The following is a 20,208-nucleotide window of genomic DNA, read 5'->3' on the forward strand; positions in this document are numbered from 1 at the left end:
AAAAAAAAGATATCAGGAGTTAATACTGTAACATGTAAATGTGGGCAATACATTATTCCTTAAATCTGTCTTACACTGTAATTTACACCCTGTTACAAATCGATTCAAATAAGAATATACCGAGACGTCATTTGCCTTTAAGATCTTTTCATACTTCAGTAATTCGATGTGTGCTGTGGCCAGCTGTCATAATAATCACCCTGTCTCATAACACGAGTAGTTCCGTGACCATCCAACAAAGTTTACCAAACAGTCGACACACATCTGTCGGCAGAGTATTTATCCTGTCCTCAGACAGAAAAAAACCCTCACTGCTGGGCGGACGGTTACCCACATGTGTATCACATGACGTCACGTCAGCGGCACACGGTAGCAATTCTCGCGCTTGACGTCATTTCTGTGCAGGAAGAGGCAGACAAGCTCATTATCACACCTTTCGGTCCATTTCGCTATCCTGCGACCCTTTATTCTCGGCGAATGGACACCGGCAGCGTAATGGAATGCGCTCGCTCTGCGCACCATCTGGTTCCAGCTCTAGAGTCGCGTGGGAAATGACTCGCTCTCGATGGCCCATCAGCAAACAGAGTACAGGCAGCGCGCAACCCGTGAAATTGGACTACGCTTTTTCATTCGCATTGCAGCTTTGCGTGAACTGTCACTGCCACTGTTTCGATATTATCTAGATACAAAAGTGTTCGGATACCTTCCTGATTGTGAAATGACGTCTCAGACCCCACTAATAACACCAAATCAACTGAATTAAGTAAACCAAGTACAAAACCACAAACAAAAGCTGATGACGAAACATACGGATTTGGACAGAATGAGAGAGGGGTATCTGTGAAAACTGCAAAAAAAAAAAAAAAAAAAAAAAAAGAAAAAGAAATATTACGTGGAGCACGAAAATAATAATACACTGCGACTTTAAATTCATAGCAATCTGGTACTCCAATTGAGGACTGAAATGCTTACGCCAAGAACATCGCACTACCCAACAGAATCGAATCAGTAACTTGATTATAAATTATGGGAAAGCTGCAGCAATAAAGAATTCAGATTGTTGAATATTATCCACACCATCAGTATTTTCCGCAAATTTGGAATATATTATGCATAAGGTTGTCATTAGATGCCTTCAATAGAGATAATGAGAAAGTAACAGCTCAATTAATCTGCAGATAACAATGGAAAATGTATGGGTTTGTAGGCGAAAAACTTGCTAGGGAGTTCAGTGAGTCTGAAAAAATTTGTCGTAAAAATTAACCAAACACTTAAGTGTTTGGGTTTGCAGAGAACCAAAAGAGCTGCAGGAATAAAGATAACATTACTTTAGATTTTGGCTAGTGATAACACTATGTCAGTGTTTCGTCTGGAGGTTATAACTTTCAGAAATTCCGAAAACAATCAAATCCTTTTTAATATTCAGGTGTGCTCACAGTTAGGTTGAGTTCATGTCAAACTTACGTGCATCGTTCTTTGTTTTTCATGTCTACTGAGGCGTAGCGCCGTATAACGATCCTGCCTTGAAGGCGGTTAAGTGGGAGATGTGTCTCAGAGCTGGATAGTGACAGATGGTGACGCGAGACTGGACGCGCTCGTAGTTCTTGTATCAGCCGATAGAGGACAATATTTGATACGGGGACTGTGATTTTAGTTTCGATTGTGCCCACTAGAGTGCACTAAAGTAATAGAATGTTTCCCATAAACTGTTCTAGTATTTTCATAAAGTGTTGTTATGTTTTTTTGTACGTAAAATGTTATAAGTGTGTTTTAGCAGTATGAATGATCCGTGAGTGTTGTTTAAGGTTAATATGAAGGTAATTGTTTAACGAGTTATGTAGTTGGATTTAGTGTGGGAACATTTCGAAGAAGTATGGATATGGAAAAAGGGGATTTTTGTAGAATAGATTTGTAAAATAAGTTTATGGTAAAAGGAAAAGTTAATTCAAGTGTAAATAACAATAGTAAACAAATTTATGAATAAGCAAAACATCAACATATAAGATAATTACGTCGGTAAAAAGTGCAGTCGTTAGGTTTACTATTTTGCGATTGGTTATTGATGAAAAGCGCGGATTGACGCGGGAGTGTAGAGTATTCTAGAGAAGAGTCGAAGCCTAACCATGAAACAGATCGGACGTGTGTAGTAGTAGTTCCGATGGAAATGATAAAGTTGCCGGATCTAGTAGTGTTTCACAAATCAAAAGTGTGGTAAAGTGACGGCATAATTATTCCTATGTTTGTGTAGAAATTTCGCAATTTTTAAGTGAGTTTTCTGACGAGAAAATACATATATTACGCGTGGCGTATTGAGCAGGTCGGTGGCTGAAAACAGTGACTGCATTTGGTGCCGACAGACTTAATATTTGGCGAGCACTCTCAATCAATAACAATCAGTATTTTGGTAGCTATTACGTTTTGGGGAAATGAAACACAATAAACTTGCTAACGTGAGTGAAAGGGACTGTGAGTGACTGTGTTAAGACTAGCACGGGCTTGGCAGTGATACTTGTTCACCTAACTTTCAGAAAATATTAATTGAGGACAAAATTTCCAACCTTTCATTTGTGTGAAAACTTTCTCCCGAAACGTATATTAGTGACTTACATTGCAGCCTGGTTCACGTCGAAGTACAGTAGGTTTCACATGGCTTTCCTACTGATGATCTGATGAGACAATGTTCACAGGTAAGTGCAGGTCCGTCGTAAAGGGACGGAAAAGAGCCACGCCGCCGCACTACGTACTTGCATCCTTCAGCCGCTCCAGGGCCCCGACTTGTAGCGTGTAGCGTGGCGGTGTGTAATAAGTACGGTGGTGCGTGAGAAACAGCGCGCTGTAAACGATTTCGAATTTTAAGAGTTCGTTTACACATGGATATGGAACACCCTCCTTCACCATGACATTGCCAGACCACAGACGAGCGCTGCGACATTTGCAACAACCCTACGCCTTGGGTTCTTCAGTGTCATTTATTATCCTCCATACGGCCCTGACTTTGCCATATCCAGTTTTCATCTTTTTCCAGAACTTAAAGAACACGTATGTGAGACTCACTGCTAGTGATGGAGCGGTGCAAGCAGAGGTGAAATGTGTCACCGCCAACAAAGTGAAACATTGAATAGCGAGGGTATCAATGAACTGGTCTTTCGTTGTAAGAAATGCGTTCGTCGACAAGGTGGCTATGTTGAGAATAGTTATGTAAACACCAAGAATGAAAACGTAGAGTGTTAATTATTTTTACTTTATTTGAAAAGCTTTCAAAGTTTTCACATAAAAATTCGGAAGCATTACTGTGTTGTACGCTCTCGTATATAGTTGTTTCTACACAGTTATTTATGTGCTTAGCCCTGTTCCGTTTTTGGTGATTTAATTTGTCTAACAGCTAGAACCCTAACATTTAGTTCATAGCTGACGCCGTCGTAATCGTGGTCCCTTTTGTAATAATAAACAAACGTCTTCTGGATCACAGCTTTTAATTGTCGATTGTCCGTCCCGATAGCTGAGTGGTCAGCGTGACGGATTGCCGTCCTACGGGCTAGGGTTCGACTCCCGGCTGGATCGGGGAATTCTCTCCGCTTAGGGACTGGGTGTTGTGTTGTGTTCATCGTCATTTCATCCCCATCCGAAGCGCAGGTCGCCCAATGTGGCGTCGAATGTAAAAGACCTGCACCAAGGCGGCTGGACCTGCGCCGTAAGGGGCCTCCCGGCCAATGACGCCAAACGCTCATTTCCATTTCCATTGTCGACTAACGGCTGTACTCTTCATCTGGGAATTCAGTTTGTCAACAATAGCGTAAAACTGTCGCAAAACGCAAAGGATCTGGTGGGGCTATACGAAATACTTTCTCCATCACATCTGCTGTACTTTACATCAGTTTTACACGAAGGCGATCTGCCGCGCAGACTGAAACCGGTAGTCGAAAATATAAGGATGTGATCCACACGGTGTTCTTCTATTTATTAGCATCTACGCCTGCCATTATTCTTGTCATATGTTGATCAGTACCTTATAATAGCTACTCAGAACCTTATAAAGTTCAACCCAGTACGTATTTCGCCGGTTATATCTTCTGTTTTGATCGATAGCCTCCAGTTATCTTGCTGGTTCATGACTAATATTGTGGGATTAATTTTATGCATATTTGCATCCATCCTGGTTTGCAAAGTTGTCAAAGTGAACGTGATACGGTCCTGTCGACATTTAACTGTAAACCGCCCACAAATCTATCATTGACGAAATGAAAAATTACCTGAGATGTTTAACGACGTTGTTTCTACAACTGTAGCGGATTTTGTCATTGATAATGAATAACAGTTGTGGATGTCCCGTCAATAGAAACGTACGTTTAAGAAAGATTAAGTAATCGTTGTTTTAAAAGCACTCATAGAAGGAACTGAGGTGGCAAACTATTAACCTGTCTCTCTACTCAGCATCACATATAAATTACTGGAGAGACTAGCTCTCGGTCACATCCAAGACACACTTGATAAAATAATCCTAGTCGAGCAGGATGGCTCTACACGAAATCGGCTTTGATGAAATTAAGTTTAACATTGTTTGAATCTAGATGTTAGAGATGCCTCAAATCGCCTCCAGCTAGATCAACGGCAATTTACGATACAGCATGGAAAAGAGGCCTAATGATCAAGTTTTTTGTCGTAGTGTCAGGTCAGAAGGTAACACTTTTACTCAACAACATGCTTTCTGATAAACGTTTTTTAATTTTTCTGAATCACAACCCCATCAGGTGAAGAACCCAGATAATGGTCTACCTCAGCGATCAGTCTCGGCTCGCATTTGTTTACGTTGTAGGCTCAGAACTTGCCACCAACACGAATAATGTTGTAATTGCAGCAGACGGGAGTAAGAACTGAACACTTTCCAAAATTGAGTACCTCTGGACATCAGCGTGTCAGGCACCTCACTCTGCTCGACAGGAGCGATCAGGGAGATTGCCAGAAGCGCAGCCAAGTTAATTTCTCTGTGGGAGAAGACAAAGAGCCGGTTTAGTGGCAGCGATGCGGCTATTCCGCTCCTGGGCTCGTCCTGCACAGCAGTCTTCACGCGGGAAGAGGGGCAGTTTCAATTACTGAAGATCTTCTAGAGAGGCCACATGGATCGGAGGGACAGCAAATGGCCTGCTTAAGGGTACGCATAACACTGCCCTGTGAAGATGATGATCATATTTGGTTTGTGGCGCGCTGAAGAGAACTGTCATCGGCGCCCGTACAAAGTACCATTCTTTCACAATCCAATTTTGCCACTGTCACGAATGAAAATGATGATGAAATGATGAGGACAACACAAACACCCAGCCTCCGGGCAGAGAAGATCCCCAAGCCGGCCGGGAATTCAACCCGGGACCCCGTGATCCAGAAGCAGCAACGAGCTGCGGACGCTGAACTATGAGTAACTACACATGCAGTTACAGCATTCAAGGAAGACGTGCTCCATAAACTAGACTAGTAAAGATCGCTGTAGTGGTTTTATTTCGTCATTTATATACTCCGCCAGCTACTGTACACCGAATGACGAGAAGTCCTTCATTCCACAGTTACGTATTTCCTGTCCTACTCCACTGCCTTACCGGACGAGATAAAAATTATCGATACGTACTGGGCGAAAATTATTGAACTGTATGATCAAAATCGTCATAACCTCTGAAAGGTTTGCGTTAGAACTTTCAAACTACACCGTTGGCCGCGTGGCGTGATGGAAATTAGTGTGCGAATGTACGGTTTGGCTTAGCGACGAAGCCCATTTTCATTTGAACGGGTTCGGCAATAAGCAAAATTGGTGGAGAATCCGTATTTCGCGATCGAAAAGTCTCCTCACCCTCAACGGCTGACTGTGTGGTGTGCAGTGTCCAGTCACGGAATAATCGGTGTGATATTCCTTGACGGCACGGTGACTACCGAACGGTACGTGAAGGTTCTGTAAAATTATTTCACTCCTGTTATCCGAAATAAGCCTGATTTCGATAGGATGTGGTTTATGCAAGACGCAGGTCGACTCCATCGAAACAGGAGAGTGTTTGATGCCGTGCAGGAGCTCTTTAGGGACCTCATTCTGGCTCTGAGATACCCAGAGGCCACTGGCATGAGCCTCGATTGGCTGCCATATTCTCCGGATCGGAAAACATGCGACTCCTTTTCGTTGGGCAATGTGAAACACTGTAGTCTTTCGCCCTTACTGTTAAATTTGTACATCGAGGAAACAATGACGGAACCGAAAGAAAGGTTCGGGAGTGGAATTAAAATTCAAGGTGAAAGGATATCATTGATACGATTCGCTAATGGCATTGCTAACCTGAGTGAAAGTGAAGAAGAATTACATGATCTTCTGAATGAATGAACAATCTAATGAGTACAGAATATGGATCGAGAGTACATCGAAGAAAGGCGAAAGTAATGAGAAGTAGCAGAAATGAGAACAGCGAGCAACTTCTCAGGATTGATGGTCACGAAATACGTCAATACAGGGAATTCTTCTAGCTGTGCAGTAAGATAACCAATGGCGGACGGGGCAAAGAGGACCTGAAAACCATACTAGCAATGGCTAAAATGGCATTCCTGGCGAAGAGAATTCTACTAATATAAAATATCGGCCTTAATTTAAGAAAGAAATTTCTGAGAATCGAAGCATTTAATATGTGATGCTACAGATGAATGTTGATAATTAGGTGGACAGATCAGATAAGGAATGAGGAGGTTCAGCGCAGAATCGGAGAGGAAATGAATATGTGGACAACACTGATAAGGAGAAGGGACAGATGAGAGGGCATCTGTTAAGACATAAGGGAATGACTTACATGATACTAGAGGGAGCTGTAGAGGACAAAAATTGTAGAGGAAGACAAGAAATTGTAATAAATCCAGCAAATAACTGAGGACGTCCGCTGCAAGTGCTGCTCTGAGATGGTTTGGCACAAGAGAGGAATTCGTGGTGGCCCACATCAAACCAGTCAGAAGACTGATGACAAAAAAATGAAAGATAAGGTGTACAGCGATAACCCCAAGGTCATTGTTGAGCTGAAAACAGCCATTCAGGAGGTCATCGACAGCATCGATGTTCAGAAACTTTAGCAGGTCATGCAGAATTTCGCTATTCATTTTCGCCACGTCATCGCCAATGACGGCACGCTTATCGAACACGTCATACCCTGAGTCCGAATATCTGTAGTTACATTTGCGTGTTAAATAAAGTGTGGCCACGCCTTAGTTTGCAAGTAATTTCATTTTTTCATGTCCAAATGGCTCTAATCTCTATGGCTTCTGTGTCGCTCAGCGGCGAACTGTGGCTGATGGATCTGAGCACTATGGGACTTAACTTCTGAGGTCATCAGTCCCTAACTAACCTAAGGACACCACACACATCCATGCCCGAGGCAGGATTTGAACATTCGGCCGTAACAGCCTCGTGGTTATGGACTGAAGCACCTCGAACCACTCGACCACAGCGGCCGTTTTTCATGTTCAATAATTGTCACCCGGTACCTACGCAAATCTCTAGTCCCTTATCATCTTAGTCTCGCTTTGCGAGGTATACGACTGTGGCATGCTGTCTCTGTACCCATCCATAGTTACGAAAGTGTTGCCGGTGCAGGAACGCTCTTACGATGCCCTTCAAACAAAGATTCCCTAAATATTCCCAACAAGCTTTCCCGAGAAATACGTCCTCTTTTTTCCAAGGATTCCCACTGAAGTCCTCAGAGCATTTCTGTTACACTTCCCCGTCAGCTAAAAATACCTAGCAGCGCGTCTCTAAATTTGTTCGGTGTGTAATCTCATACCTACTTGGCAAGGAACACTAGAACTGGTCATATCAGCGATGCGACTTTATTTACAGGCGCACTGCATATCCTGTGAACCCTTTCAACAAAACTCAGTCTTCCATTCCCCTTTCCTACCATTGATTTTGCATGATCGTCTCATCTGATATCGCTTATTAGTATTATCTCTCAATGTTTTCACCACTGAGCTTTTAATAAAATACTACAGGGTTCCTTTTCTTTCTTACAGACATTACCTCATTGTTACCTGTATCTTAAGAGTGTTACCGTTTACATTGAGGAGAGAAAAAGTCATGTGATACGTCCTAATATAGTGTCGGACCTCCATTTTCCCGGCGTAGTACAGCAGTGGTATGTACTCAACAGATCGTTGGAAGTCCCCTGCAGAACTATTAATCCAAGCTGCCTCTATAGCCGTCTATGATTGCCAAAGTGTCTCTGGCGCAGGATTTTGTGCACGAACTGACCTCTCGATTATGTCCAATAAATTTTCGATGGGATTCATGTCGAGCGATGTGAGTGGCCGAATCATTCGCCCGATTTGTCCACAATGTACTTCAAACCATCGAAAACAACTGTGGCCCTCTGATACGGCTCAGTGACATCCAAAAGAAATTCCATCGTTGCTTAAGGACCTGAAATCCATAAATGGCAGAAAATGGCCAGTGATCGGTTCAGTTTCACCAGAGGACACTGGCCATTCCATGTAAATGCAGCACACACTATTACGGAGCCACCACCATGTTTCATACTGCCTTGTTAACAAGGTGGGTCCATGGCGTCGTGGGGCCCTGCGCTACCCTCGAAAAATTCCGACAGACAAAAAGCTTAACACAATGACAGCCAATAATGCTCACACTTATTAAAGCTGGTCGCACGATGCATACTGTGTCTCATGAAAGATTTTCTGCTGAAAAGTGCTGTATGTAGTAGGTAGACTACACATCATCTGGTCGGTAATGACACTGGTTAACTATACTGACACATTATATGCGTTTATATTGTCTTCTGTGACAATGCAGATATCATGTGACACAGGTGAATGTGGCCGACAGTAGCTACTGCCACTCCGACAAATATAGAGCAGACTTCCTCCTCGACAACGACCTATCCTGACAAAACTACCTTTCATCAAGCGATACGTCATTCTCTTGTGCTTTCAACGGGCGACAGCTTTCGGTCTAGAAGGGTATCTGCACGGATTCGTGTCGTCGTAACTGCAGTCTGCTTCACGTCTGCTGTGCAGCGAGCTACCTTAATTTAAGTATTAAGTGTATTTTTCTTACTTGTCACTTCTTCTTCCGTGTGTTTTTGCTTTTAGGACGCTTTAATTGTCGAGTGCTAGTAATAGTGTTCCATAGATTTCGTAGTAGGTGAATATGGATTGGGGCTAAGAAATGAAAGAGGAAGCCGCCTGGTAAAATTTTGCACAGAGCACAACTTAATCATAGCTAACACTTGGTTTAAGAATCATGAAAGAAGGTTGTATACATGGAAGAACCCTGGAGATACCAAAAGATATCAGATAGATTATATAATGGTAAGACCGAGATTTAGGAACCAGGTTTTAAATTGTAAGACATTTCCAGGGGCAGATGTGGACTCTGACCACAATCTATTGGTTATGAACTGTAGATTAAAACTGAAGAAACTGCAAAAAGGTGGGAATTTAAAGAGATGGGACCTGGATAAACTGAAAGAACCAGAGGTTGTACAGAGTTTCAGGGAGAGCATAAGGGAACAATTGACAGGAATGGGGGAAAGAAATACAGTAGAAGAAGAATCGGTAGCTTTGAGGGATGAAGTAGTGAAGGCAGCAGAAGATCAAGTAGGTAAAAAGACGAGGGATAGTAGTAATCCTTGGGTAACAGAAGAAATATTAAATTTAATTGATGAAAGGAGAAAACATAAAATTTCAGTAAATGAAGCAGGCAAAAAGGAATACAAACGTCTCAAAAATGAGATCGACAGGAAGTGAAAATGGCTAAGCAGGGATGGCTAGAGAATAAATGTAAGGATGTAGAGGCTTATCTCACTAGCGATAAGATAGATACTGCCAACAGGAAAATTAAAGAGACCTTTGGAGATAAGAGAATCACTTGTATGAACATCAAGAGCTCAGATGGAAACCCAGTTCTAAGCAATATAGGGAAAGCAGAATGGTGGAAGGAGTATATAGAGGGTCTATACAAGGGCGATGTACTTGAGGAAAATATTATGGAAATGGAAGAGGATGTAGATGAAGATGAAATGGGAGATACGATACTGCGTTAAGAGTTTGACAGAGCACTGAAAGACCTGAGTCGAAACAAGGCCCCCGGAGTAGACAACATTCCATTGGAACTACTGACGACCTTGGGAGAGCCAGTCCTGACAAAACTCTACCATCTGGTGAGCAAGATGTATGAAAGAGGCGAAATGCCCTCAGACTTCAAAAAGAATATAATAATTCCAATCCCAAAGAAAGCAGGTGTTGACAGATGTGAAAATTATAGAACAATCAGATTAATAAGCCACAGCTGCAAAATACTAACAAGAATTCATTAAAGACGAATGGAAAAACTAGTAGAAGCCGACGTCGGGGAAGATCAGTTTGGATTCCGTAGAAACACTGGAACACGCTAAGCAATACTGACCTTACGACGTACCTTAGAAGAAAGATTAACGAAAGGCAAACCTACGTTTCTAGCATTTGTAGACTTAGAGAAAGCTTTTGACGATGTTGACTGGAATACTCTCTTTGAAATTCTAAAGGTGACAGGGGTAAAATACAGGGAGCAAAAGGCTTTTTACAATTTGTACAGAAGCCAGATGGCAGTTATAAGAGTCGAGGGACATGAAAGGGAAGCAGTGGTTGGGAAGGGAGTAAGACAGGTTTGTAGCCTCTCCCCGATGTAATTCAATCTGTATATTGAGCAAGCAGTAAAGGAAACAAAAGAAAAATTCGGAGTAGGTTTTAAAATTCATGGAGAAGAAATAAAAACTTTGATGTTCGCCGTTGACATTGTAATATTGTGAGAGACAAAAAAAATTGTTCAAATGGCTCTGAGCACTATGGGACTCAACTGCTGTGGTCATCAGTCCCCTAGAACTTAGAACTACTTAAACCTAACTAACCTAAGGACATCACACACATCCATGCCCGATGCAGGATTCGAACCTGCGACCGTAGCAGTCGCACGGTTCCGGACTGCGCGCCTAGAACCGCGAGACCACCGCGGCCGGCTGTGAGAGACAGCAAAGGACTTGGATGAACAGTTTAACGGAACGGACAGTGTCTTGAAAGGAGGGTATAAGATGAACATCAACAAAAGCAAAACGAGGATAATGGAATGTAGTCGAATTAAATCGGGTGATGCTGAGGGAATCAGATTAGAAAATGAGACACTTAAAGTAGTAAAGGAGTTTTGCTATTTGGGGAGCAAAATAACTGCTGATGGTCGAAGTAGAGAGGATATAAAATGTAGACTGGCAATGGCAAGGAAAGCGTTTCTGAAGAAGAGAAATTTGTTAACATCGAGTATAGATGTGTCAGGAAGTCTTTTCTGAAAGTATTTGTATGGAGTGTAGCCATGTATGGAAGTGAAACATGGACGATAAATAGTTTGGACAAGAAGAGAATAGAGGCTTTCGAAATGTGGTGCTATAGAAGAATGCAGAACATTAGATGGTTATATCACATAACTGATGAGGAAGTATTGAATAGGACTGGGGAGAAGAGAAGTTTATGGCACAATTTGACCAGAAGAAGGGATCGGTTGGTAGGACATGTTCTGAGGCATCAACGGTTCACCAGTTTAGTATTGGAGGGCAACGTGGAGGGTTAAAATCGTAGAGGGAGACCAAGAGATGAATACACTAAGCAGATTCAGAAGGATGTAGGTTGCAGTAGGTACTGGGAGATGAAGAAGCTTGCACAGGATAGAGTAACTAGCAATCACAGTTTAGTCAACAATCAGCCACATTTAGTGAATTAGCAGTCTAGTTAAAAGTTGATTAACTCTCTACAGTAAATCGATTCCTTAGGATGGACAAGATGTGTGACTGGTGTGTACGGATGCAGGAGGAGCTGGCCACTGTTCGCGAACAGCTAAGCGTCTTGATGGCCGCCGTCAGCTGTCTTCAGGCAGGCCGGCAGTGGGGAGTCTGGTGCGTTGAATGGTACACCCCAGGTGTTACATGCTTCACCCACTGTCCCTGCTGTTCTTATCTTCTTTATATTTTATTTAGTTTTATATTTATACTAAATATTATTAGCATCGTAACACTTTGTAAATATAACACCAAAGCACGCACGCAGCACGCAGCATGTGATAGCATAGATCTAGTCCGCCTCCCCGTGGCTAGAGACGGAAACGGTGCAGCTACTCGCAAACAAACAATTTGTGAGTGGCCGCAACGGCTAAGAGACCATAACTTGCTGCATACATACTGAAATCAGTAAGCTAACAACCCACCATAGTTATCAAGGCGGTGGGTTTTGCATGTGGTTAAATATAAAAAAAAATCAAAATATCCACGGGTGTACTGCCGGTCTATAGTGTCCAACGGGCACAATATTTCGGCGATCAAACATGTCGCCATCATCAGGTGAACTGACGGACTGAGCTCCTGTGAACGCGCCGGCACGGAGATCCGTACGCTATGGCTGCTCAGGGGGAACTGGGTTCGGTCGCGGCGGCGGCCGATTTAAATACCCTCCGCCCGCGGCGCGCTCCCTCCGCCGTCCGCGCCCCGCGCCATGGTAGCGCGGTGGAACAGATTGCGAAGGCGTCTGAGATGAGGTGGGTGTGATGGCTCTGTCCGCGGTGGTCGTCACAACTATGCGTTTGCTCGATTTACTCTTGATTAGCCCAATCGCTGGTTCCCAAGCCTTTCTAAGATTATAGCCACAGTCACGGTTTATGAGGTCGTCATTGGTGCGAATTTCGATTGCCTCTCTAACAACGCTGTCCCAGTATCTCGACGTCTGTACCAGAATCCTCGTGCGGTCATATTCCATAGCGTGATTTTCCGACAAACAATGTTCAGCGACCGCCGACTTGCTCGGATACATCAGTCGAGTGTGCCTCTGGTGTTCACGGCATCGATCCTCGACGGTACGCATCGTCTGACCAATATACGACTTGCCACATTGACACGGAATCTGGTACACGCCGGCCTTCCTCAAACCGAGGTCATCTTTGGCGCTCCCCACCAGTGCACGAGTTTTATTCGGAGGACAAAACACAGTTCCGACCCGGTGTTTCTTCAGAATGCGGGCGATTTTCCCCGAGAGCGCGCCTGTGTATGGAATAAATGCAGTGCCTACCTCCTCCCTCGTGACTTCATCAATCTCAACAGGTTGTGATGCAGTGGATGGGCGGAGAGCACGTTGGATCTGCCACTCTGAGTACCCATTTTTTCGAAATACAGTTCTCAGATGTTCCAATTCCTGGGGTAGACTCTCTGCGTCAGAGATAGTGCGCGCCCTATGTACTAGAGTTTTAAGTACCCCATTCCTCTGTGAAGGGTGGTGGCAGCTGTCTCCGTGCCGGCGCGTTCACAGGAGCTCAGTCCGTCAGTTCACCTGATGATGGCGACATGTTTGATCGCCGAAATATTGTGCCCGTTGGACACTATAGACCGGCAGTACACCCGTGGATATTTTGATTATCAAATACGCCGGGAGAAACTCAAGAATCACATAAAAAAAATTGAGACATCTTCGCGGGTACCAGACGCGGTTGGGCCACCCTCTCCCCAAGGGGAGTGGCGGGTTCAGCGGTGTTCGCGACGCACGAGGCGGAGGGTAAATGTGGAGGCTGGCCGTGTGGCATCGCCCGCTCTGCCTGTGAGTGTACATGTGGCTGCTCCTTCAGCAAGGTCCGAGCAGGCACACGGGGGAGGCGTTCATTAGTTATTGGGAGCTCCAACGTTTGGCGGGTGATGGAGCCCCTTAGGGAAATAGCGGAAAGGTCGGGGAAGAAGGCCAGTGTTCACTCTGTCTGCTTGCCGTGGGGTCTCATCCGAGATGTGGAGGAGGCCCTGCCGGCGGCGATAGAGAGCACTGGGTGCACCCGACTGCAAATTGTTGCTCATGTCGGCACCAATGACTCCTGCCGTCTGGGCTCAGAGGTCATCCTCAGTTCGTACAGGCGGTTGGTGGAATTGGTGAAGGCGGGAAGCCTTGCTCCCGGGGTGAAATCAGAGCTAACTATTTGTAGTATCGTTCCCAGAACCGATCGCGGTCCTTTGGTTTGGAGCCGAGTGGAAGGCTTAAACCCGAGACACAGACGATTCTGCGGAGATCTGGGGTGCAAATTTCTCGACCTCTGCTATCGGGTGGAGAAATGTAGGGTCCCCCTGAATAGGTCAGGCGTGCACTACACGCCGGAAGCGGCTACAAGGGTAGCGGAGTACGTGTGGACAGCACATGGTGTTTTTTTAGGTTAGAGAATTCCCTCCCGAAGCCCGACAAGACGCCTCCAGAGACGCGGCAAGGTAGGAGTGGGCAAAATGCAACAGGGAATAACAATATTAATGTGCTAATAGTAAAATGCAGGAGCGTCTATAGAAAGGTCCCCGAACTGTTCTCATTAATAAACGGCCACAACGCCCATACAGTACTAAGGACAGAAAGTTGTCTGAAACCAGACGCAAAACAGTAATTAAATCCTAAACTCAGATTGGAATGTATACCGCAGAGACAGGCTGGATTGCGAAGGGGGAGGCGTGTTTATAGCGATGAGATGTGCAATAGTATCGAAGGAAATTGACGGAGATCCGAAATGTGAAATGATTTGGGTGAAGGTCACGGTTAAATCAGGCTCAGACATGGTAATTGGGTATCTCGGTAGGCCCCCTGGCTCAGCGGCTGAAGAATAATTTGGAAAATATTTCGAGTAGATTTCCCCACCATGTTATAGTTCTGGGTGGAGATTTTAATTTGCCGGATATAGACTGGAAGACTCAAACGTTCATAACGGGTGGCTTTATCTGAAAACTACCTTCAGCAGTTAAACAGAGAACCGACTCGTGGCGATAACGTATTAGACCTTCTGGTGACAAACGGATCCGAACTATTTGAAACAGTTAACGCAGAACAGGGAATCAGCGATCATAAAGGGGTTACTGCATCGATGATTTCAGCCGTAAATAGAAATACTAAAAAAGGTAGGTAGATTTTTCTGTTTAGCAAAAGTGACAAAAAGCAGATTACAGAGTACCTGACAGCTCAACACAAAAGCTTTGTCTCAAGTACAGATAGTGTTGAGGATCAGTGGACAAAGTTCAAAACCATGGTACAATATGCGTTAGTTGAGTACGTGCCAAGCAAGATCGTAAGAGATGGAAAAGAGCCACCGGGTACAACAACCGAGTTAGAAAGCAAAGGGAACTTCAGAGCAAACATAAACATAGCCAAAGCTTTGCAGACAAACAAAAGTTATGCGAACCGAAATATAGTGTGAGGAGGGCTATGCGAGAGGTGTTCAATGAATTCTGACTTGGCAGAAAATCCTAAGAAATTTGGGTCTTATGTCAAAGCGGAAGGTGGATCAGAACAAAATGTCCAGACACTCTGTGACCAAAATGGTACTGAAACAGAGGATGACAGACTAAAAGCCGAAATACTAAATGTGTTTTTCCAAAGCTGTTTCATAGAGGAAGATTGTACTGTAGTTCCTTCTCTAGATTGTCGTATAGATGACAAAATGGTAGATATCGAAATAGACGACAGAGGGAAAGAGAAACAATTAAAATCGCTCAAAAGAGGAAAAGCCCCTGGACCTGATGGGATACCAGTTCGATTTTACACAGAGTACGCGAAGGAACTTGCCCCCCATCTTGCAGCGGTGTACCGTAGGTCTCTAAAAGAGCGTAGCGTTCCAAAGGATTGGAAAAGGGCACAGGTCATCCCCGTTTCCAAGAAGGGACGTTGAACAGATATGCGGAACTATGATCTCTAACGTCGATCAGTTGTAGAATTTTGGAACACGTATTATGTTCGAGTATAATGACTTTTCTGGAGACTAGAAATCTACTCTGTAGGAATCAGCATGGGTTTCGAAAAAGACGGTCGTGTGAAACCCAGCTCGCGCTATTCGTTCGCGAGACTCAGAGGGCCATAGACACGGGTTGACAGGTAGATGCCGTGTTTCTTGACTTCCGCAAGGCGTTCGATACAGTTCCCCACGGTCGTTTAATGAACAAAGTAAGAGCATATGGTCTATCAGACCAATTATGTTATTGGATTGAAGAGTTCCTAGATAACAGCAGCATGTCATTCTCAATGGAGAGAAGTCTTCCGAAGTAAGAGTGATTTCAGGTGTGCCACAGGGGAGTGTCATAGGACGGTTGCTATTCACAATATACATTAACGACCTTGTGGATGACATCGGAAGTTCACTGAGGCTTTTTGCAGATGATGCTGTGGTGTATCGAGAGGTTGTAACAATGGAAAATTGTACTGAAATGCAGGAGGATCTGCAGCGAATTGAAGGGAATGGTAATTGAATCTGAATGTAGACAAGTGTAATGTGCTGCGAATACATAGAAAGATAGATCCCTTATCATTTAGTTACAAAATAGCAGGTCAGCAACTGGAAGCAGTTAATTCCATAAATTATCTGGGAGTAAGCATTAGGAGTAATTTAAAATTGAATCATCATATAAAGTTGATCGTCGGTAAAGCAAATGCAAGACTGAGATTCATTGGAAAAATCCTAAGGAAATGCAATCCGAAAACAAAGGAAGTAGGTTACAATACGCTTGTTCGCCCACTGCTTGAATACTGCTGAGCAGTGTGTGATCCGTACCGGATAGGGTTGATAGAAGAGATAGAGAAGATCCATCGGAGAGCAGCGCGCTTCGTTACAGGATCATTTAGTAATCGAGAAAGCGTTACGGAGATGACAGATAAACTCCAGTGGAAGACTGTGCAGGAGAGACGCTCAGTAGTTCGGTATGGGCTTTTGTTAAAGTTTCGAGAACATACCTTCACCGAGGAGTCAAGCAGTATATTGCTCCCTCCTACGTATATCTCGCGAAGAGACCATGAGGATAAAATCAGAGAGATTAGAGCCCACATAGAGGCATACCGACAATCCTTCTTTCCACGAATAATACGAGACTAGAATAGAAGGAAGAACCAATAGAGGTACTCAGGGTACCCTCCGCCGCACACCGTCAGGTGGCTTGCGGAGTATGGATGTAGATGTAGATGTAGATCCTCTAGAATGGAGTAACAACTGCAACGGCATCCTATGAATAGTGAGATCCAATTTTTTTTCTCCCCCTATATTGTAAACCAGTGTTATTTGCGCCACTGTTCACAGAGTGAGCAAGTCTCAAACGTCCACAAGTTTTTGGCAGTCAGCTGTTTCTGTATCATCCAACCACTTTCAGCAGATGCTGATGACTTCGATGAGTTAATACTTGCAACGTCTCATTGTTCCTTTCCTACTAGTCAAAGACGCTTAAATGACCACGTGACCCCGTAACTTCTTTCGCAATGCATTAAAATGATTTCTTGTATTGTCGACGATTGCCATACGCATTCTCGTCATCTGTCAGTATTGCATGATAATTTACATAGTAGATGCGTCAGCATAACGATAGGGATGAATATTGCATGATAACACGCCTTAGACGTAGACGGTTATTATTGAAGTCTTCTCCTTTGGAGAACGGATGTATGACTGGATGGACATCTTATTTTGTATTGTAGGCTAAGGACTCTTTAAACCAGTCAGCAAAAACACGAGCTGTTGTATTATTCCTTTACATAAGTGGATCTCTTCGGTCAAAAACAAGTTTTTGACTTGTAACAGGTACAGTTTGCATATCGTGGTGGGTCTCCAAAGTACGTTACTGGTATATCTTGGCCACAATTGTTTCTTCGTATACTTTTCCGTCTGTGTGGTACATTCACGCAACGCGTGAAGCTTAATTGCAAAAGAAATAATAACAAGGGTTTAAAACATGGTGCAAAACATTTATAATTTGTTTATTTCTAAAAGTTTTAAGTTTTTGTCGAATAATGCATCAGCCATACAGTCTCCTATAGGTAAATTACATCTAGTTATATAAACCACCTACTTCCAGAGAAGTCGACAGTAATATCAAAACCGTAAGATTACGGTAATGATTGGACTCAGCGATGAGAAAGTAATTCGTAATAAATCGTTTATTAATGACTGAATTCGAATGAATTTTGTAATAACTTTCACATTACTAATGTAAATTCTTTGTCGGTATATGTTACATGCCTCACTGAACGGTTCTAGCAGTTTTTGATGTTGTACATCCGCGAAATGGAGTTAATGTAATTAATGTGGTGTGCATCAAAGCAGTTGATCCTGTGAAGCACACCAAGCGAGCTTCCATTGCGATATTTATTAGGTCTCACTTTTTATTGATGTCGCAGATTAGTACTTCGTGCCCGATGAGAAGCCAACAAATTAAGCAAAACTCAGTAATCCTCTCTGCGTTTGTGATCCCCTTTATTTGCCGGTTCACCACGAACTGGTATGCACAATATATGTTACCGATCTGAATGTGGTTTCTGTGCCACCAACTCTACACGCCTCTTCCTCCGCTGACTGTCTGGCCACATATACATTATGTATAACCCTATGATGAGTGCTTCTCCTCTATCAATTGAACCTCATTTAGACGTGAATTAATGTTTATAGAACTAGAGATAGTACGAAGTAAGGAATCTCTGCACCGTATTCGGATTGTAACACTGAGGAAAACTGGCTGCCAATGATCAAATCACGATAAGGTTGCGATTTATCGACTCTGTTAATGAGGTCTTTTTCTCATTTAACTGTTCAGTTGTAGTTAGCACAACATAATATAAAACTAACGCAGCTGTTACAACTACATGGCATTGCTTACAACCCCTTATTTTTGTCAGCATCTGTACTCAACAAACAGTTGTAAACTTCAAGACGGTATGTGTGCGTCATTGAATAATTTATTAAGGGGGTTCCCTTCAAAGGAATGTACCGAGTGTACAAACAATTTCTAGTTTTCTTAAACGCATACAAAATCGAATGTCACATCTGTACAACAACGTTCCACTTGAAAACCAACAGAAATATTTTGAGGATACGTACAAGCATTTAAAAACATTGTAAATGCTCTTGGGAAAGATACCTGAATAGCAGGTTCTGTAATTGTTTCCCTGCAGAAATACAAATACAAAGCTTGAAGAGCTCAAGGAAATGTAAATGATAATGCAATGATATTGGAGATTTCGCTGACACTTTCGTGATTCCCTCATTCGTCGTCCTTTTTCGTACATGCTTATTCCCAACTTTTACACATTTTTTTTTTAAATTTGAGCAAAATGAGCTTATCGATTACATTAATTGGACTGTTTCGCCTGTCTGAATCTCGGAAAGTACAGAAGTATTGCTCTGTATATGTGGACGGTAGACCATCGTTTGCATGATCAAGTTAGTTTCGCCAGTGATGTCTGCAATCAACCTCATATACCCATTCTCTGAAAGTTAGTGCCACAAAAATGGACTGGTAAAATCTCCAATTATTAAATGGTTCAAATGGTTCTGAGAACTATGGGACTTAACATCCGAGGTCATCAGTCCCCTAGAACTTAGAACTACTTAAACCAAACTAACCTAAGGACATCACACACATCCATGCCCGAGGCAGGATTCGAACCTGCGACCGTAGCGGTCACGCGGTTCCAGACTGAAGCGCTTAGAGCCGCTCGGCCACCCCGGCCGGTTCCAATTATTAATATAGGGTTAACACACTCATGGTCATAAATTAAGGACAATGCTGATACAGGGCGAAATAACGCTCTGGTGGGCGATTTGCGGGTTTAATACACCTTTGGGTATGAACAGGCACTGCATTTGACCTGTGGTTGTCGCACGGTGGCGCTGGCAGCAGTCCACATGCGCAGAGGTTTTTTGGTGCATGTCAGAGTACGTTGCAGCCAGTACGTGTGCAGACGTGCTAATGGTGACTGTGTGTTGAAAATGGCTCAAAGAACACATGTTGATGACGTTATGAGGGGTAGAATACTAGGGCGACTGGAGTCTGGTCAAATACAGCAGGTCGCAGCACGGGCCTCGTAGTGCCACAAAGAGTGATCTCAATATTATGGCAACGATTCCAACAGACAGGAAACGTCTCCAGGCGCTACAGTACGCGACGTCCACAGTGTACAACACCACAAGAAGACCGACATCTCACCGTCAGTGCCCACAGATGGCCATGGAGTTCCGCAGGCAGCCTTGCTCGGGACCTTACCGCAGCCACTGGAACAGTTGTCTCCAGACATACAGTCTACAGACGACTGAATAGACATGGTTTATTCGCCCGGAGACCTGCAAGGTGCATCCCACTGACCCCTGGTCACAGGAGAGCCCGTAAAGCCTGGTGTGAAGAACACAAT

Source organism: Schistocerca gregaria, chromosome 2, assembly GCF_023897955.1.
Source record: "Schistocerca gregaria isolate iqSchGreg1 chromosome 2, iqSchGreg1.2, whole genome shotgun sequence".
Taxonomy (NCBI): domain Eukaryota; kingdom Metazoa; phylum Arthropoda; class Insecta; order Orthoptera; family Acrididae; genus Schistocerca; species Schistocerca gregaria.